We start from the raw sequence: 22212 nt of genomic DNA, 5'->3' as shown, positions 1-22212 counted from the left end.
GTGCCCCCATCATTGGGAGGAATAGTGCCCCCATCATTGGGAGGAATAGTGCCCCCATCATTGGGAGGAATAGTGCCCCCATCATTTCAGGATTTTAGTAGAGGGGTAAATGTGGCATGTTGGCCCTGGGCTCTAGGTGACCTTGTCCCGACACCGCATTGAGGTTATTGTAATTCTTACATTTCCATAAATTACCTTTTGTCCGGAAGGTGTTCACTTGCACCATTGGAGGCGGTGCGTATTCCTTCCCATCAACCGTGAGGTGTAGTTCATACTACGCAACGTCGTCAAGCCTGGCCGGGTCTATCACCAGGGCAGAGGCGTACTAAGTGGGGGGCGGGCCGCCACAGGTGACACACACTGGGGGGGGGGGTGTCAGGCCAGCGCCGGTGCAGTGTAATGTAAAGGGGTGCAAAGGTGCTGTGTAATGTAAAGGGGTGCAGTGTAATGTAAAATGGTCCAGAGGTGTAAGGTGCTGTGTAATGTAAAGATGTCCAGAGGTGTAGGGTGCAGTGTAATGTAAAGGGGTCCAGAGGTGCAAGGTGCAGTGTAATGTAAAAAGGTCCAGATGTGTAGGGTGCTGTGTAATGTAAAGAGGTCCTTAGGTGCAAGGTGCAGTGTAATGTAAAGGGATCCAGAGGTGTAGGGTGCTGTGTAATGTAAAGAGGTCCAGAGGTGTAGGGTGCAGTGTAATGTAAAGGGGTCCAGAGGTGCAAGGTGCAGTGTAATGTAAAAAGGTCCAGATGTGTAGGGTTCTGTCTAATGTAAAGAGGTACTTAGGTGCAAGGTGCAGTGTAATGTAAACGGGTGTAGAGGTGCAAGGTTCTGTGTAATGTAAAGAGGTACAGAGGTGCAGTTGTGGAGAGGGGTACACAGTAGTGACAAAGAGATATTGAAGGATACAGAGGTATGCAGGGGGCACAGTGGGGTGTTTTTACATTTTAATGTGGGGGGGGGGGTAGCAGAGAGCCCTGGGGGACAGGGGGGGTAGCAGAGAGCTCTGGGGGACAGGGGGGGTGGCAGAGAGCCCAGGGGGACAGGGGGGGTGGCAGAGAGCACTGGGAGGGGGGGACAGAGAGCACTGGGGGGAGACAGAGAGATCTGGGGGGGGGGACAGAGAGATCTGGGGGGGGAGACAGAGAGATCTGGGGGGGGAGACAGAGAGATCTGGGGGGGGAGACAGAGAGATCTGGGGGGGGAGACAGAGAGATCTGGGGGGGGGGGACAGAGAGCACTGGGGGGGGGGGGAGACAGAGAGCACTGGGGGGGGAGACAGAGAGCACTGGGGGGGGAGACAGAGAGCACTGGGGGGGGGAGACAGAGAGCACTGGGGGGGGGGGGGGGGAGAGACAGAGAGCACTGGGGGGGAGAGACAGAGAGCACTGGGGGGGGGGGAGACAGAGCACGGGGGGGGGGGAGACAGAGAGCACTGGGGGGGGGGGAGACAGAGAGCACTGGGGGGGGGAGACAGAGAGGCTGGATGCCTCTGGACACCGGCTTCAAGTTGTGTCTGCTCTGGCTCCTCCCCCTCTTAGCCACGCCCCGGCCTCCCCCTCTGTGTTTACGTCTCCCCCCCCCCAGGGCGGCCATGGAGAGGCTGGATGAAGATGAGCGGCGCGGGATCAAAGAGCCTTGTGCGTCCCCCGCTACTAGGACTTGTAGCCTGGGGCGAATGGCCGGTTTACGCGCTGGCCAGTCCCAGCCTGTATACACTGGGCTAGATTCAGGTAGGGGGACATAATTTTGTGTGGGCGTAGCGCATCCTATTTACGCTACGCCTCCGCAACTTAGACGGGCAAGTGCAGTATTCACAAAGCACTTGCTCCGTAAGTTGCGGCGGCGTAGCGTAAATCAGCCGGTGTAAGCGCGCCAAATTCAAATTGAGAAGAGGTGGGCGTGTTTTATGTAAATAAAACATGACCCCACGTATTTGAAGTTTTTTTACAAACGGCGCATGCGCAGTTCGTAAAAGAATCCCAGTGCGCATGCTCGAAATTCCGCCGCAAATCGTCAATGCTTTCGACGTGAACGTAACTTACGTCCAGCCCTATTCGCGAACGACTTACGCAAACGACGTAAAAATTTCAAAATTCGACGCGGGAACGACGTCCATACTTAACATTGCGTACGCCTCATAATAGCAGGAGCAACCTTACGCCGGAAAAAGCCTATATAAAAATAGCGCCGGGCGTACGTACGTTTGTGAATCGGCGTATCTACCTCATTAGCATATTCCTTGCGTAAATTGACGGAATCGCCACCTAGCGGGCCAGCGTAAATATGCAGCCTAAGATACGACGGCGTAAGAGACTTACGCCAGTCGCATCTTAGGGAAATCTATGCGTAACTGATTCTAAGAATCAGGCGCATAGATACGACGCCGCACACTCAGAGATACGCCGGCGTTTCTCCTACCTGATTCCGGCCCAGTGTTTTTTTAGGTTTCAAATATTTTATTGAATTATTATTAAAATATAAATACAATTGAATACATTAAATTCATATTGTACATCAGAAGTAGCACATAAATCATAGAATAGTATCATCATAGAATCATATAACAGTGTTTTTTTCTGTGGAGCAGTAAATTTGGTCTGCCTGGTCACGTGACCAGCCAGCCACTCTACCATGCCACTGCCACTGTACCATGCTGTGACATCACAGCATCTTGCCTATATAAGGGCCGTGGCCTAGAGACTCTCTCACTCTTACTTGGTATTCGAGGAGAGAAGACGTGAGACGTTGTAGCTCTGCATTGTTTTGCAACTTACAATTTACACAGAAATTAAAATGAGATTATTATTAGTATTATTAGCGATCGGCGTTCTGCTGATTGACACATCGACAGGTCAGATGATTTTCATGAAATATATGAAGTAGAATTTCAATGGGGGAAATGCCTTTTTGATGCATTTTGTGACGCGTTTTCCATTCATTTCAATGGGATGTGCATTTTTGATGCGTTTTCCATTCATTTCAATGGGGGAGGTGCCTTTTTGATGCACTTTATGACGCGTTTTCCATTCATTTCAATGGGAGGTGCATTTTTGATGCGTTTTCCACTCATTTCAATGAGGGAGGTGCCTTTTTGATGCACTTTTTGACGCGTTTTCCATTCATTTCAACGGGAAGTGCATTTTTGATGCGTTTTCCATTCATTTCAATGGGGGAGGTGCCTTTTTGATGCACTTTATGACGCGTTTTCCATTCATTTCAACGGGAAGTGCATTTTTGATGCGTTTTCCATTCATTTCAATGGGGGAGGTGCCTTTTGATGCACTTTATGACGCGTTTTTCATTCATTTCAATGGGAGATACATTTTTGATGCGTTTTCCATTCATTTCAATGGGGGGGGGGGTGCATTTTTATGCACTTTGACGCGTTTTCCAATCATTTCAACGGGAGGTGCATTTTTGATGCGTTTTCCATTCATTTCAATGGGGGAGGTGCCTTTTTGATGCACGTTTTGACGCGTTTTCCATTCATTTCAATGGGAGGTGCATTTTTGATGCGTTTTCTGTTCTTTTCAATGGAGGAGGTGCATTTTTGATGCTCTTTATGACACGTTTTCCATTCATTTAAATGGGGAATTGTGTTTTTAGCACTTTTTTTTTTTTTTACCACACCAAACATGCACAGAAAATACAGCAATCAGGACTTTGAAAAACGCACCCGCAACTGATCAATGTGTAGAGTTCCATAGGATTTAATGGTCATGCATTTTTCTTGTGCTTTTTTACTAAAAACGCAAAAACGGAAGAAAAGACGGTTCAGCATGAAAGTAGCCTTAGCCCCCCCCCCCAACCTGTTCACACCAGTGCGACTTGTCACGCGATTTGACAGTTCCAAATCGCATGACAAGTCGCACCTTATTGTAGGCAATGGAACCGATTTTATTCTCTACTGTTACTTGTGATTGCTCTATAGGATTTGATTGAAAAATAACGTTTTTCTCTCTCTTTTTTTTTTTGTCCCCAGCTGTGAGAATCACAAAGGTCACCGAGGTGCCGTTCTACATGCCGGTGTTAGTAGGATCGCGGATGCTCATCCCCTGCCGATTCCACCTGGATGACCCATCACAAGGCTATCTCATTCGGATGGAGTGGGGGAAGGCAATCCCAGAGAAGAACTCTTACCAGCCCCTTCTTATTCATTATAATCACTCCATATCTGAACGCTTTGACACCAGGGTCAGGGCGTTCAATAGACTTGTGAACGGGGGGAATTGCTCCCTGGTGATAAACCCGGTCAGGCTGGAAGACGCTGGGCAGTATGAACTACACCTCAGCCTTGACGGGATTGGGCAGGAATACGAACCGACTCCAATGATGCAAGTGAACACCTTCCGGAAAAAAGGTAAGTTTTGGAAATGTAAGAATTAGAAATACAATAACAATGCCGGGACAAGGTCTCCTAGAGCCCAGGGCCAACATGCCAAATTGTGCACCCCCCCCAAGATGTACAAGCATTATGTGTCAGCAAACATTTCCTCCCCTCCCCACGAAAATCTGCATGCTTACCCCCTAAACATAACCCCTCCCCACTTCCAATACAAATCTACCCCTCTACTACCCCCCCCCCCTCCCAGCACAAATTCCCACATCCCCTCCAGCTCAAATCATCTCATTCTGCATACCCCCCCCCCCCTACAAAAAAAATAATTCCCACTTCCTGGCACAAATCCTCTACCCCTCAAGTGTCCCCTCCGAACACAAACTACCCCCCCCAACTCCAAGTCCCCTCTTTCCAGCAAAAATGACCCTCCCCAATCCTCCATCCTTGCACAAATCCCCCCTCCTATATTTCACTTCCTTTCCCTCTCAGTTCCCCATCTAGCACAAATCCCCCCCCCCCCCCCACATTATTATCTTTTTTAGCACAGGCACGATTCCTCCCAATGATGGGGCACAATTCCTCCCAATTACACCAATGATGGGGGGCACTATTTCTCACAATGACACTAATGATGGGGCACAATTCCTCCCAACGACACCACATAGACACCAATGATGTGGGCACGATTTCTCCCAATGATGGGGCACACATCCTCCCAGTGACCCCAACAAAGGGGCACAATTCCTCTCACTGACACCAAAAATAGACATTTCCTACTCCTAATGGCCACAGTCTCCCCCCCCCCCCCCCCTAAGTCTGAAGGATAGTAACCGGACCCATTGTTAAGAAAATTTGGAGACCCCCTGTTCTAGAAGATAAGCGAGGGCAGGGTATTCTGAAGTCCTTCCTAGGGTGACAACGCTAATACCCCATGGGTACTCCATTATTAGTGAGCGTTGTCACACTAGGACAGGAAGTGTGTTACTGGTAGGATCTCTAGTCTTTTCACCTTCTAACCAGTCTTCTCTGTGTTCCTTACAGATTTCCCCTATAAGAATGACGACAAAGAAGAAGAAGAAGAACAAAGGACCACCAAGCACAAGAAAATGCCACTGCTTTACATTAATTTAATTGCAGGAGGATGCGTATTCGTCATTTTCATCCTGGCCATTGTCATATACATGGTGCGAAGGTAAGTACCGTTATCACTTTAATTCTTTTCAAGAGTGTCTTCCCAGCCAGAAGTAGTATAATTTGTTGAGCTCTCTGTTTATTCTACAAACAGTGCTTTATGTAACTTCTCTTTGCTCTTTACAGAAAACGGCGCACCCACATAAAAGTGGATGGAGAGATGGGTCTCTTAGGAGAGCCAACAGGTCCAGGGCAAGAACCAAAAGGCTCTTCGATAGTCTCCATGGACAAGGAAGCAGGCCCCGGGGACGAGGAAGCAGGCCCCGGGGACGAGGAAGCAGGCCCCGGGGACGAGGAAACAGGCCCCGGGGACGAGGAAACAGGCCCCGGGGACGAGGAAACAGGCCCCGGGGACGAGGAAACAGGCCCCGGGGACGAGGAAACAGGCCCCGGGGACGAGGAAACAGGCCCCGGGGACGAGGAAACAGGCCCCGGGGACGAGGAAACAGGCCCCGGGGACGAGGAAACAGGCCCCGGGGACGAGGAAACAGGCCCCGGGGACGAGGAAACAGGCCCCGGGGACGAGGAAACAGTCTCCGGGGACGAGGAAACAGTCTCCGGGGACGAGGAAGCAGTCTCCGGGGACGAGGAAGCAGTCTCCGGGGACGAGGAAGCAGTCTCCGGAAATGTCCGGACTTGTTCACAGGAGAGAGTCACTACTCCTCCTGCAACAGATAGCGATTCCTATGACACCACAGATGATGAGCCATCTGTTCGTATTACCATACTTGAAACAGATGAAAACACCTCATCATTTGGCACTGAGGAAGCATCTCCAGTTCTTAACTTCATAAGGAGGCTTCAAGCCCACTGGCCAAATGCATTGTCCTCTCTAAGCAGTGTTGCAGGAGTTGAGCGTGACAACACACCTCCAGGAGAAAATGGCCTCTGGACTATTGAGATGCCTGATTATTAAACTGAGAACTAAGATGTGTAGGTAAAGTTGATCCAGGGTAAATCCGATTGCCTCTCGGGGGATCAGGAAGGAATTTTTTCCCCTGCTGTAGCTAATTGGATCATGCTCTGCTGGGGTTTTTTGCCTTCCTCTGGATCAACTGTGGGTATGGAGTTGGGGGTATGGGATTGTACTGTGTTTTTTATTTTGTTTGTTTATTTTTTTGTGGTTGGACTGGATGGACTTGTGTCTTTTTTCAACCTGACTAACTATGTAACTATATCAGGGGGCAAAAATAGTACAATTTAAAAATGTAAAAATTTAGTTTGTTTTTTTACAGTGTTTTTACATTTTTTTGGTGGTGGTGGGGGGTAGTGAACAGTGTCAGTGGACAAGGACGCAGTCTCTGGGGACAAGTTTGCTGATGCAGGGGGGTCTTCACTGGGGGGGGGTCTGTACTGATGGAGGAGGGTGGGGGGGTGTCTGCAGAGGGGCTGGGTGACAGAGGGGCTGGGTGACAGAGGGGCTGGGTGACAGAGGGGCTGGGTGACAGAGGGGCTGGGTGACAGAGGGGCTGGGTGACAGAGGGGCTGGGTGACAGAGGGGCTGGGTGACAGAGGGGCTGGGTGACAGCAGGGGACTGGGTGACAGCAGGGGACTGGGTGACAGCAGGGGACTGGGTGACAGCAGGGGACTGGGTGACAGCAGGGGACTGGGTGACAGCAGGGGACTGGGTGACAGCAGGGGACTGGGTGACAGCAGGGGACTGGGTGACAGGAGGACAAAAGCAAAATAAATAATAAAAAAAAAAAAAAAAACACCCTGTCCCCACCTGCTCTCATGCAAAGGCAAACGCAAACGTCGGTCTGGTGTCATATGTAAACAGTAATTGGACCATGCATGTGAGGTATCACCGTGAAGGTCAGATCAAGGGCAGTAATTTCACCACCACAGTTTAAAAAAAAAGAGCATATATGCCGAAGCATGGGGGCAGCAGGGGTGGAGGAGCGATTTTTGCTCCTAATGCCGCGTACATACGGTCGAAATTCCGACGGAGGCTTGCCCGTGGAAAAATCTGACCGTGTGTACGTGGCATAACTTTTTTGCGGGAGGATGCCCCCATGCTTCGGCATATATATATTTTAGGCACAGGTTGTGTTAAAAAAATTTTTATTTTTTACAATTTTTTGGGAGTATTTGCTTTCCAGGTATGGTATGATAAGGTCTTACTGTTATTCTGTAATGTTACTTTGTTTTAATGTTAACCATCATTTGCTTAGCAGGTACGCCATTCAGTTGCAGTGCGGATTTATTTATCTTGACAGCAACAGCGTTTGCTCCCACGATACATAAAGCTGTGACTCCAACGCTGTAGGAGGCGATTTCACCACCACAGTTAAAAAAAAAAAAAAAAAGAGCATATATGCCGAAGCATGGGGGCAGCAGGGGCGGAGGAGCGATTTTTGCTCCTAATGCCGCCTACATACGGTCAAAATTCCGACGGAGGCTTGCCCGTCGAAAAATATGACCGTGTGTACGTGGCATAACTTTTTTGCGGGAGGATGCCCCCATGCTTCGGCATATATAAATGGTGCATGTATGTCCATCATTAGAAGTGGGTGGATGAAGGGAGGTATTCTAATGGTGGGCATACCCACCGATCAATCTCTTTTTCGTTCAGCCAACAGGCTGCATGAAAAAAAAAAAAAAAAAAGATTACAATACATGTCCAACAAGGACCAGCAACGTACTGGTATGTTGCTGAACTTTAAAATGGTTTTACCAGAATGATGCCTGCGGGTTTAGGTATCATTCTTTTCAGCCTACGGTCGGCTTTCATGTAAAAGCAATCCTAGAGGCTAATTAGCCTCTAGACTGTTTTTACAAGCAGTGGGAGGGAATGTTCCCCCCCGATATAAATAGCACGATTGGGAAATTGGGAAAACATTTTATCACACCAATCTTGGTGTGGTCAGATGCTTTGAGGCATGGGTGCTCAACCTGTGGCTCTCCAGCTGTTCCGGAACTACAATTCCCATGAGGCATTGCAAGCCGCTGACAGGTACAAGCATGTCTCCCAAAGGCTGAGGCATTATGGGAATTGTAGTTTTGCAACAGCTGGAGAGCCACAGGTTGAGCACCCATGCTTTGAGGGCAGAGGAGAGATCTAGGGTCTAATAGACCCCAATTTTTTAAAAAAAGAGTACCTGTCACTACCTATTGCTATTATAGGGGATATTTACATTCCCTGAGATAACAATAAAAATGATAAAAAAAATAAATAAAATGGAAGGAACAGTTTAAAAAAAAGCAAAATAAATAATAAAAAAACAACAAAAAAAAAAAAAAAAAACACCCCTGTCCCCCCCTGCTCTCGTGCAAAGGCAAACGCAAGCATCAGTCTGGTGTCATATGTAAACAGTAATTGCACCATGCATGTGAGGTATCACCGCGAAGGTCAGATCAAGGGCAGTAATTTCACCACCACAGTTAAAAAAAAAAAAGAGCATATATGCCGAAGCATGGGGGCAGCAGGGGCGGAGGGGCGATTTTTGCTCCTAATGCCGCGTACATACGATCGAAATTCAGACGGAGGCTTGTCCGTGGAAAAGTCAGATTGTGTGTACGTGACATAACTTTTTTGAGGGAGGATGCCCCCATGCTTCGGAATTTATAAATGGTGCATGTATGCCCATCAAAAAAATTCAGAAGAAGCAGCCAAGATATTCCTATATGAAAACCATCTTGGCTCACCCAAATTCCAATTGTTCTATACTCATTGGGCAGTTCAATTTGGCCCGAACCAAGTGATCTAAATCCTAAAATATGGCACTCTGACAGCCATACATTTCAATGGGAAATTCCGAATAAGAAGCCAAGCTATTCCTATATTAAAACTATCTTGGCTCACTCAAATTCCACTTGTTTTATTCTCATTGGGCATCCTTCTATTAAAGTTCAATTTGGCCTGAACCAAGTGATATAAATCATAAAATATGGCACCAAACACGGCACCATGACAGCCACCATGCATTTCAATGGGAAATTCCACATAAGATGCCAAGCTATTCCAAATTGAAAACCATCTTGGCTCACCCAAATTCCACTTGTTTTTTTTGTTTTGTTTTTTACAAGTTTTTTATTTAGTCAAAGGGCATGGTACAAGGACATACAGGAAAAAAAAAAAAAAAAAAAAAAAACATTTGTGTTGCATTATACAGCGGTATAAACATACAATACATGAAGTGAAGTTTTGAAAATTCAAAATGGCAATATGTACATTGGCTATCTGAAGCCGGTCCGAATTTTTTTTAACTCTGCCATGGCCGGTCCCATGCCCGTGCTGTGAAAAGAGGATTGAGTGCTGGGCCAAGCAAGCCAGCCCTGTAAAAAACATTTGCTACTGCAAGCATAAAATAAGAATAGGGCCTATCCAGCCTTGTAGCAGCATCAGCCAGCTGAACGTGTTGGCTGAGCTACCAATGCTTTAAGCTGCAAAATAGTGGCTCAAGCATAAAAGAAGAGGGCCTATTCGAGTTAACTCCGCCGTGGCCGGTCCCAAGTCCGTGCTGAGAAAGGAGGAGGGTCATCTTTAAAGGCAGTTTACTGTGCAAAGGGCTAAAAAGAGATTGTAGTCAGTCCACTGTACAGCTCTTCTCTGCTGTCCCGTCTGTGTGCTGTCTCGACTGTAAAGTGTGGGAAGCAACACATGCAACCTGTTGGCAGGGCTGTTTGAAGGAATTTGGGGGCCCCAAGCAAAATGGGGGCCCTCAAGCATCTCCCCGCACGCAAAGCCTACGTTAACGCTACACAAATTTTTTACACCCATGTTCTTCCCCCCCAGTCCCTGTTTTTCTATTCTCACCTCCCCTTTTTCCCTGTAGGCTGCCGCTGTAGCGTGGCCAAGCTCCTCTTCCTCCTGTCAGTCCGGTGTTCTATCATTATGGGTCCGCAGTCCCCTATCAGATATTCCCCGGGCTGGGCTGGGTACCGCGCGGTACAGGAGATTCAGTTTCCTGTGTTCCCGGCTGGACTGAAAGGAAGTCAGCACTCAGTGTGCACTTCCTGTCAGTCCGGCCGGGAACAGGAAACTGAATCTCCTGTACCATGCGCGGTACCTGGCTGGACTGACAGGAAGGAAGAGGAGCTTGGCCATGCTACAGCCTGGGAAGGGGAAGTTGGGGGCCCCAGGCCAGCTCGGGGCCCCAAGCAATTGTTTGTTTTGCCTGTCCTGTATCGACGGGCCTGCCTGTTGGTACAATCTCCTACAGGTTACACAATCTCCTACAGGTTGCATGGCCCTCCATCCAACCTGATTGTACAATTAACTACAGGTTGCATGGCCCTCCATCCAACCTGATTGTACAATTAACTACAGGTTGCATGGCCCTCCAAGCAACCTGATTGTACAAATCTCCTACAGCAGGGATATGCAATTAACGGACCTCCAGCTGTTGCAGAACCACAAGTCCCATGAGGCATAGCAAGACTCTGAAAGCCACAAGCATGACACCCAGAGGCAGAGGCATGATGGGACTTGTAGTTTTGCAACAGCTGGAGGTCCGCTAATTGCATATCCCTGTCCTACAGGTTACACAAACTCCTATAGGTTGCATGGCCCTCCATGCAACCTGATTGTACAATTTCCTATTGGTTGCATGGCCCTCCATACAGCCTGATTGTCCAATTTCCTACAGGTTGCATGGACCTTTACAATTACTTTAACGCCTAAAGAGCATTAACCAAAAAAAAAGTGTTTGGGCTTTTTCATAAATTGTGCATTTAGAGCTTCCTCTTTGGGCCCAAGACTGCAATGCAGTATTTACTCTTCAGACGCATGGGTGCTCAACCGGTGGCCTTCTAGCTGTTGCGGAACTACAAGTCCCATGAAGCTTACCAGTTACAAGCATGACTCCCAAAGGCAGATGCATGATGGGACTTGTAGTTCCACAACAGCTGGAGGGCCACAGGTGGAGCACCCATGTTCCAGAGCAACAACCCACCCAAAATAAAAACACACAAAAAGGCAACTGAATGGCCATTCCCTACATTTTTTTATTGTTCAATGGGTGAGGATTTCATGTTAGAGGCGGCCTTAACTACAGCTGATGAATGGGATGAATTTGTAACTGAAAAGCTGCATTTTAACAACCTATGGATAGGGAAAGGGAAGATTGTGCAGTGGTTTGATTTTTTTTTTTGTTTCATAGGATGCAGTGAGGTGCTGAGGCTATAAAGCTAGGCCATGAACAAACTGCCTGCTAATGTCTTATTAAAGCGGTTGTAAACCTTAATTTTTCACTTTTACCTACAGGTAAGCCTATAACGGGCGGCGCATGCGCAGGAGGGATCCACGGCGAAAGATCCGGCAGCCGCCGGACCTTGCCGATTTTAAACAGCGCTGGAGCAGCGCCGCTCCAGCCAATCACAGCGCTGGAGCGGCGATACCCGGAAGACACGCCGGAGCAAGATGACATCTCGCTCGGCGTGAACCAGGTAAGTGTTGTTCACCTCGTTTTGAGGTAAGTATTTCATAATCAGCTATTATGCGGTGCATACTAGCTGATTATGCATTTTGCCTTGCAGGTAAAAAAAAAAAAAAAAAAAAATTGTATATGCGGTTTACAACCGCTTTAACCCAATGCTAAATTAAATGATGTAATGACGTCATCAGGGGTGTGAATTTGATGAGGTGACCGAGTGGTTAAGGCGGTGGACTGTCCACGGGCGATCCATTGTGCTCTGCACGCATGGGTTCAAATCCCATCCTCATCTAAGCATATTTCTCAGGGAATTGCTTCACTGCCCTTTGGCGGCCATCAATTTTTTTTAGGCCTGAAGATTAGTTGAAACCCCCAAACATGATATTTTCGGAAATCGGACACCCCAGAGCAGTGATAGAGAACCTTGGCACCACAGATGTTTTGAAACTACATTTCACTCGTGCACTCTGCAGTGTAGTTGAGCATCATGGGAAATGTAGTTCCAAAACATCTGGGTGCCAAGGTTCGCCATCACTGCCCTAGAGAATAAAATGGCGATAGTTCCAATTTTTGTGACAATATTAGTTGCAATGATTGAAGAAAAAATGTCAGTAAAAAATACACTAATGTTAATTTTAAGGCACACAAAGGAGATGATTTACTAAAACTGGAGAGTGCAAAATCTGGTGCAGCTGTGTTCTATCTGTTCTTCCCTCTTCTTCCCCCTTTCTCATCTCCTTTTTGCCGCCATTCATCTTTATCGATTTACACTTTCCTGTGTCCTCCTCCATTACCCCCTTTCTCGTTTACCCGTTTTGCTTCTGTCTCCTTCACTTGTCTCCCGATCTGATGGCTTCACTTCACACGTGTCTTCCTCTCTCCTGGTATTTGAATGGACGCAATCTGCCTGGGTGGGCGGGGTCTCCAGACGTCATACCTTTCCGTGCAATCAGCGGGTCCAGCCTTGGCAGCGTCGGCGTTGCCTAGCTACTGCAGGCAGCAGAGCGTGTGCGAGGACAGCAATAGCTGTTTTGATTGGATCCGACCTGCTTCCTAGCAACCACGGATCCCTGCACAGCACTCATGCTGTTCAGTGTCTCCGGCCTCTTCCCAGCCCTGCTCTGCTGATGGATAACATTGTCGGCAGGGCAGGAGAGCCTGGAGAGGAGACACGGGCACAGCCGCATAGAGGTACCGCGGCCTGTGTTAACCCTCTCCAGGCCGCGGTCACCGTTTACCTCCTGCTGTGCGGCCGGTCATAAACAGGTATCGGACTGCGGCCCAGAGATTGATCCCGGCGGCCCCAGCCCACCGGGCAAATGCCCGGTGTGCCCTATGGCCAGTCCAGGCCTGGTCAATGGATAAGCTAAAGTAAGCTTTTGCAGAAGCAGAAAGACATTTTAAAGCTGCTAGCATCACATTCGATATCTTTTTTATTTCCAAAAAGTTTTTCATAAAAAGACATGCTTCTGAAAATGCAAGTTGCCTCTGTCATGCTGATCCCCTAGCTTCAAAAGAACAAATGTGCAATGAGAGAACCCAGAACTCCTGGGTTTGGGTCAGTAACTACTACTACGAACGATTCTGGCTAAAATAAGATTCACAATTTTTTTGCTTAGAAAGTCGTGATTCTGTCATGATTCTCACGGCGTAACATCATCTTTCACATTAAAACCCAAAAAATTGGGCTAACTTCACTGTTTCTTTTTTTTTTAACCACCTGGAGCCTGCTGCATTGTAATATGACGGCCACAAGGTGGCTCTACAATGCCAGGAGGACGTCTATTGACGTCCTCGGCTCCTCCGGCCACTGGGGGACGTTCGAGCGCCACGTCACTGCGGTGCCGATGCGCGCGCCTGTCCGGTGCGATGTTCGCCAGACTGCCGCAATCGGCGGTTACACAGACAAGGACGTGGATCTGTGTGTGTAAACACACAGATCCACCTCCTCTCAGGGAGAGGAGACCGATGCTGTGTCCCTTGTACATAGGGACACAGATCGGTCACCTCCCCCAGTCACCCCCCTCCACCCACAGTTAGAATCACTCCCAGGCTACACATTTAACCCCTTCCTCACCCCCTAGTGTTAACCCCTTCCCTGCCAGTCACGTTTATACAGTAACCAGTGCATATTTATAGCACTGTTCGCTGTATAAATGTGAATGGTCCCAAAATAGTGTCAAAAGTGTCTGATGTGTCCGCCGCAATATCGCAGGACTGACAAAAATCGCAGCCATTACTAGTAAAAAAAAAAAAATCATAATCCTGTCCCCTATAACTTTTGCGCAAACCAATCACTATACGCTTATTGCGATTTTTTTTTTTTTGCCAAAAATATGTAGAAGAATACATATCGGCCTAAACTGAGAATTTTTTTTTTTTAAATAAAATCGGGATATTTATTATAACAAAAAGTAAAAAAAATTTTTTTTTTTTTCAAAATTGTCACTCTTTTTTTTGTTTATAGCGCAAAAAATAAAAACCACAGAGGTGATCAAATACCACCAAAAGAAAGCTTTGTGTGAAAAAAAGGACGCCAATTTTGTTTGGGAGCCACGTCGCATGACCGCGCAATTGGAAGGCCATAGCGCACCATCGCTGATATCAACGGAAGGCCATAGCGCTTCATCGCCGATATCAACCGCAGGCCATATCGCCTCAACAAGGATCTTCTAGTGTCATTGCTTTTCCTATTCTGGCATTTTCCCTATTCGTTCCTATGGAAATTCTTCAAAAGGAACAAACAAATGCTAGGAAGGGTTACAATTTCTGTTCTTGTTTTTTTTTTTTTTGTGCCGTCTGACTCTATCCCAAACCTAAAATAATGGTCTAGAGCAGGGGTCTCCAAACTTTCCAAACAGGGGGCCAGTTCACTGTCTCTAAGACATTAGGGGGGCCGGACTGTGGCCATTGGGAGTAGAAAAGGGACCAACATCAGTGGGAGGAGTTGTGCCTCATCCTTGGTGTCAGTGGTAGGAATTGTACCCCATCATTGGTGTCCTTTTGCCCCATTGTTGGTGTAATTGGGAGGAATTGTGCCCCCTCAATGGTCTCAGTGGGGGGGGGGGGGGATTAATGTTGGTATTAGTGGATGAAATGCCCCAAGGGCCTGATAAAAGCAAGCAAAGGGCCACATCTGGCCCCCCGGGCCGCAGTTTGGAGACCACTGGTCTAGAGTTAAGCTTCAAAAAAAATGTGGACAGTGTCTATTACAGCAATATTGTTTTTGGGTATCTCCCTATGAGAGAGTCTTATTTATGTAAACAGGAAGATGTGGCTTACTGTGTTTGTAAACTACCATGCATGATCATTTCCCCGAAAACAACAAAAACAAACAAAAAGGTTCACACACATCAGTCTAGCAAAAAAACAAAACAAACAAAAAAAACATTTAATTTGAAATTCCTGTCCATCCACTTACATGAAATGACATTACATGAATACAATAGAGATTAGACAGATTTGGGATGTATATGGATTAGCCAGGTCAGAGGAAGGAAGGCTAGAGGCAGTAAGTCATGGGTGCTCAACCTGTGGCCCTCCAGCTGTTGCTGAACTACAAGTCCCATGAGGTATTGCAAGGCTGCCAGTTACAAGCATGACTCCCAAAGGCAGAGGATCGATGGCACTTGAAAATTCACAACAGCTAGAGGGCTGATGCTGGACAGTAAACCCCCACCCCAGCTTGCATTTCATGTAGGAATCGCCTAAAAATGGAGTTGTGTATTGGCAAGGTCTAACAAAAAGACAAAAAAAAAAAAAAAAGACCTTGCACCCTAGTTGTGGACCGGTTTGCATGGGCAAGGGTGCCAACACTCAGCCTTCTCATGGAATCCTAGTAAAACTGAGAATCCCAAATGTCTTGAGAAGAAGCATTAGCGCAAAGCGGGTGCTGGATTTTGGCCAGTTATACTAGCAGTGTTGAACACAAAAATAATTTTGTTGAAATTGTAAAATTACTAAATCATGTTTTTTTAATCTTTGCCTGGAGTTCTGCTTTGAAATCAAAGAGGCCACTATGTCATAACACTAAAAACAACTCTCCCAAAACCACAGCGTATTTACCCTGGAAGTAGAGCTGCGCGATTCTGACCAAAATGAGAATGGCAATTTTTTTTGCTTAGAATAAAAAATCACTATCCTCGGGGATAATGTCGCTCTATTTTTGTATATAGCGCAAAAAATAAAAAATGGCAGAGGCGATCAAATACCACCAAAAGAAAGCTCTATTTGTGGGAAGTAAAGGACGCAAATTTTGTTTGGGAGCCACGTCGCACGACCGCGCAATTGTCTGTTAAAGCGACGCAGTGCCAAATTGTAAAAACCCCTTGGGTCATTTAGCAGCATATTGGTCCGGTCCTTAACCGGTTAAAGGAGAATCACACACACACAAAAAAAAAAAAAAAAAAACAACATTTTTTTTTTTTTTAACACTACTATTCCTTTATACTGGCTTTTGAAATTTACAAATGTAGAGATTTGGAAATTGGATGAAAGACTTGGCTCTGGGAAACAGGTTTTTGAAAGAGACAAAAGTGTATTTTATATACAACTATATAGATCAGACCAAAATGAGGGACAGTTGGGAGCTATGAGCATGTGTAAACTACAAAAACGTACAGAGCTGGGTAGAGGGTCCTTTTTGTTGTCGGGAAAATGCATGTTATAATGAAGGGAGGACAAACACGCTGCATCTGGCCACATATTCCTTACACATCGTAAAAACTAAAATAACGAAGAAATGTAAAAGCTTCATAAATAATCATGAACAATTATTATAATTAAAGATAGAATGTGCAGATTCCTGCCCAAGTCTGATTATGACGGGTTATTCAACATACCTGTCTTAGAACATCATGAACTGCAGGACAAAAGGCGGTGACATGCAGCGGATCTGAATAGTAACCAATAGGGCGCCAAGGCTGCAGATAACAGAAATGGCACTAGGGCATAACTCCTATTACAACACTATACATATGGGGTGGACAGACGCTATGGAATTCAGGAGTCAATCTGTTCAATCCAGGAGGCAGGCAGCAGGAATATTTAGAAGCAGCTCCATTCTCAACAACTAGAGAAAACCTTAAGTTAGGTGCCAGCAGAGCCAGATTTAGACCTTGTGAGGCCCCGTATACACAAAGTAGGTTTATTATGTTTGTGTGCGTATAATATAAATATACACACACACACACAAATATATATATATTTTTTTATTGAATAGTGTTTGATATACAGTTTTCACAGAGGGCGGCCCAGGGCAACCGCCCCTTTTGCCCCCTTTTGATCAAGTTATAGCTTTTTTTTTCTTTGTGGCTGGCTACATGGCTCCTGGGATTTGTCCAGCTCCGATATGCAAATTTCCACTCGTTCGCACAACAACAATCTTGGTGCATATCTTCACAGATCCTTGAGTTCCTCCAGTCAGGTCTGGAAAAATTCCTAGGCTTAAACCCCCCCGAAGGTACAAGTTTCGGCGCTATCGTCCATGACAGGATTAAAATGGGCCCAAGACCCTCTTGTTTTAAACAGCCTGTCTAAAGCCAAGACCTCCTAGGAAACCTACCTTCCCGGCATGGGATTTATCCATAGTATTGGAAGCACCATCTCATAACCACCGTTTCCCTATTGAAATTATTTCCCTATGGGACTTAAAGTGACCAGACATCCCCAGTTTCAGGGGACAGTCCCCTGATTGAGGACAATGTCCCTGGACCAAGTCTGTCCCTGGTTTTGTCCCCAGATTGGATTTAATAGGGGGCAGGGGCAATTTCAAAGAAAGTCCGTGCAGAATTAAACTAAAAAAATTTGAATTACACCCCCCCCCCCCCCGCGCTCCGCCGTGCCTACTAGCATAGGGGGGTTGTATTTTTCCCCCCATCATCTGTACCCCCTTTCTGATGATCATGTGCTGGTCAGAGCGGAGGGAATATTTCTTCAGTTTGGGGCGCATGCCCATTCAGCTTCGCTCGCATGTTCTTCTGCCTTGGCTCAAATCCTGGCCAGCCACCTGCCTATCTCCTTGCCTTCCCTGGCAGAGTGATCTTCCTCCGCTCCCCATCCAGTAGTAGCCGGGGCCCGAAAAGTAAGACTTGAGAGGCTGTGAGGCGGGCGGCGACTGGCAGAGAGTCGCTGATTGTTCCTATTACTAGTAAAGAAAAAATATGTCCCCGGATTTCATTTTAAAAATCTGGTCACCCTACCCCCAGTGATAGAGCAATAAAAGTCATGACAGAAACTGGGCCGAAGCCACAGGCCATAGAGGAGGCTCTTCTTTCGGAGACTTTGTGCCCAGACGATCTAAGACTTTGAAATGTTGGTAAAGTTCCCTTAGGCGATCAGTCACATGTTACATGGTCTAACCAGTGACTCTTCCAAAAAGAAAAAAAGCAGAACTTCCTGAAAACAACGCAGAACTTCGACTCAAGTGACGAAAATGCTATTAGTCACATGAGCGGTCATTTCATTTCTATTCCCTACACAAACATATGGTCCTTCAATCCCACAAGCACATAATGCAGATTGCAGACAAGTCCAACATGGCATCTTCACCAAAAAAAATAACAGCTGCCACTTCTGATTCATCTCTCGCTCTCCGTACTGAATTACTAACAGCACCTGCTGCACGCCCCTGCTAGGACACCAACCAATTCTATTTCTGTCCTCAGACAAGAAAGCTTTCTTCACGCTGAGTAGAGTATACCAACAGTGGTGACACGGTACTCGGGTCAGGCTTATATGGGCCAATAAGGTCATGGTGCACCAAATACATTGCAGGCCTCACGCACACTGCTACTCCTCAGTTAAGCTTTTCTAAAACACATTTATCTGGTTATCTGGTATGTACAATCAACGTTAACACCTCCCAGATCACTTTTACCTACATTTAGATGTTCCTGCTTTAGCCTGGGTTCACACTACAGTAAAATCTTGGATTGCGAGCATAATTCGTTCCAGAAGCATGCTTGTAATCCAAAGCATTAGCGAATGCTATAGAGCAGGGGTGGCCAACCAGTGGCCCGGGGGCCACATGTGGCCCGCGGAGCCCTCTGATGTGGCCCGCGACCTCCTGCTCTGGAATGGCGGGTTGGCAAGCCCAGATCGCAGATGGCCGACCCGTCATACCACAGCATCAGTGTTGTGAATGAAGTTGGTGGTAGAGGAAGTAAGTGGCTGCGGAGCAGAGCCCCATAAGCCGATGTTTCCTCTACAGCACTGGCTTTTGCCACAGGAGGAGTCTATGGCAAAGTTCAGCTAACCCGCAGGATAGACACAGGTGCAGTACTCTGTATCCGCAGTGTGGGTAAACCGCAGCACATCAGTGTGAAAGCAGTCTTAGGCCCTTTTCACACAACCAGCCCGACCAAATGGGACCCTCAATTCACCTCTATAGATAGTCAGGTGTCCGTTTACGCCCGCCTTCCTCCGATCCGAAAAACAAAAAGGGAATTCATCCCCTTTCATCAGGGAGGATCAGAGGGCCTATAGAGTAGCCGTGACCCGTCATCCGCCCGCTCCGCTCATTGTGGCCCACGACTGGTTACCAAGTTGCTTAAGTGGCTCTCACTCTTCAAAGGGTTGGGCACCCCTGCTATAGAGCCTTACCCTGAGTGTCCTCTATGGCTGCCAATGTTTCATCAGATTAGACGACCCGTCAGAATTTGTAATGGAAGCGACGTTCCGTCGCCGCCATCTTGCTACACCCCGCACTCGTCCACAGTAAGGCTACAGTGAGAAGGCGACAAGCGGACATCTTGTTACACCCACTGGAGTTTTGCATTTCACACTTATTTTTAACAGGAAACAGAACTTACATAGTGAAATTTAGTATTTTCAAATCCCTCAGACTGTTTTGATGTTGATTTTTCAAAGCAGCGGTGTTCTGTCAGATTAGTAAACCTGCGAGATCAGCAGGCTCTAAAAAGCCAGATTTTTTAATACTGTATGTCACTATATAAGCTGAGTTTACTGTTAAAAATAAGTGTGAAATGCAAGACTCCGGCGGGTGTAACAAGATGGAGGTGTGTGGGCGAGTGCGGGGTGTAGCAAGATGGTGGGGTGACGGAATGTCACTTCCGTTACAAATTCTGACAGGTTGCCTAATCTGACGAAACACTGACATCGCATCCAAGAGGGTGACCCACAGCAGCAGTCTAGAGCAGGCATATGCAATAAGCGGACCTTCAGCTGTTGCAAAACTACAAGTCCCATCATGCCTCTGCCTCTGGGTATAATGCTTGTGGCTGTCAGACTCTTGCTATGCCTCATGGGACTTGTAGTTCTGCAACAGCTGGAGGTCCGCTAATTGCATATCCCTGGTCTAGAGGCTTTTGGATGTCTACACAAGGGGGCATAGGTGTGCACAGCCTATTGGATTAGGGTGTGCACCCCAAAGCTCAAACACATTTGCGTGTGCATGTGTATACAGTATATACTGCCGGGGTCAGTAGAGCAGTGGACAATGTCAGCAGGGCAGAGTTTGGTGTCAGTGGGGCAGAGGACAGTGTCCGTAGTTTTAATTTTTACCATTTTATTTTTTATTTTTTACTATTTCGTTTTTTTTTTTACTATTTTTTATTATTATTTTTATTATAATAATGAATAATAATAATAAAAAAAAAAGAAAAGCTTTTTCAAATTTTTATTAAAGCGGGTTTTTTCTTCTAACATGCCATCTAGCATACTAGCGCGAGCTACAGTATGCCTGTATTTTATTTTTTGGCGCCGTACTCACCGTTTAATCCCGGAGATAAGTTTCAGTCTAGTAGGCGTTCCTATGCAGAGGGAACATGATTGACGGCCGGCTATGGTGCGTCACGCTTCACGGAAATAGCCGAAATAGGACTCGGCTCAGCTCCTAGTCTGTGCGCAGGCGCGGTAAAGCGCCGTGAAGAGACGAGTCCTACTCGGGAAGTGTGACGCGCCATAGCTGGCCGTCAATCATTGTCCCCTCTGACTAGGAACGCCCATTCCCCGCGGGGAGTCTAAAACTTATCTCCGGTATTAAACAGTGAGTACGGTGCAAAGAAAAAAAAATAAAGGCATACTGTAGCTCACGCTACTATGCTGTATTTCTTGGAAGAAACTTGCATTCTAGGGTGAACCACCGGGGCTTTGGTGAAATATCACGGGTCTAAACAGAGGGGCATGTATTTTTTTATTTTTATTTTCTTACCATTTATTTTTTTATTATTATTTACAATTTTCTTTTCTTAATTCATTATTTCAAAAAAAATTAGGAGCCCGTTAAGGGGCTTTGGTGAAATATCATGGGTCTAAAAAGGGGGGCATCTGCAGCATACAAGGCACACCCTGTGCGCACACCTATGCAAGGGGACCTTTCCAAAATATATAAAACAAGCGTAAACTAAAATAAATGCACATATAATCTTATTGAAATATTGGCATTGAAATGAACATGCCTGGCGACAGGTTCTCTTTAAAGCTACTGTAGACTGTGCAAATGGCCAGTGATGGCATCTGAGAAACATCTTGAGGTTTCCTTAGTAGTTCCAGAGCAGACAATAGTGCAGATGTCTGTCCTCTCCCTCTGGATGGACTTTATAGTCAGTTTATGAAAGAATCTATTGTACGCAGGGAGAGCCATACACACGCCTTGATCTGCTGACTGCACGGAATCCAGCAACAGCTGCTCTGTTCAGGCAGTTTTCTGTGCCTCTGCCAACCCTGATATATGGGTGTGCAAGTGAAAGAAGCCGCCAGTATGCATATACAAGCGTGAAAGGAAGGCCGCCACATACCAGGCTGCAGAAGAGGAAGAGGGGAACTGTTCACACCCTTCACTTCTTCCTGCATGTCTATTCAATGATAATCAATCCATCAGGCTTGGGAATTACCAACTTATTCTATCATTCTAGATAACCATTTAGATTTTTTCTTAAAGCGGAGGTCCGCCATAATAATAATAATAAAAAAAAAAAAAAAAAAATTATATATATGAAGGGTATATATATATATATATATATATATATATATATATATATATATATATATATATATATATATTTTTATTAAAAGCCAGCAACTACAAATACTGCAGCTGCTGACTTTTAATATATGGACACTCACCTGTCCAGGGAGTCCGCAATGTCGGCAGCCGAAGCCGATCTGTTACTCGGCTTGCCTTGCAGCTTCACTTCCTGGTTCCCTACTGCACATGCACGAGTCTCGCTGCGTGTCCTCACTGGTCCTTGCTGTCTTCTGGGACCTGTGTGTCACCCAGAAGACAGCTCCCTCCTCAACCCTGAAAGGTGCCAAATGTGAGCGTTGTGTTAGGAAAGCAAATATTC

General features: G+C 46.5%; 1 protein-coding gene and 1 non-coding gene across 3 annotated transcripts in view; one reads left to right on the top strand and one right to left on the bottom strand.

Moving 5' to 3' along the window:
- LOC120918815 (rho GTPase-activating protein 39-like) overlaps positions 1-22212 on the bottom strand; it is a 144793-nt gene that overhangs the window by 67042 nt on the left and 55539 nt on the right. The window lies entirely within an intron of this gene.
- TRNAD-GUC lies at positions 12109-12197 on the top strand. Its single transcript is given in 2 exon segments — positions 12109-12145; positions 12153-12197. It is a non-coding gene; the product is annotated as a tRNA-Asp (tRNA).

Source organism: Rana temporaria, chromosome 12, assembly GCF_905171775.1.
Source record: "Rana temporaria chromosome 12, aRanTem1.1, whole genome shotgun sequence".
Classification (NCBI taxonomy): domain Eukaryota; kingdom Metazoa; phylum Chordata; class Amphibia; order Anura; family Ranidae; genus Rana; species Rana temporaria.
Note: the sequence above shows the minus strand (reverse complement) of the source record. Positions and strands in the feature narration are given on the sequence as shown.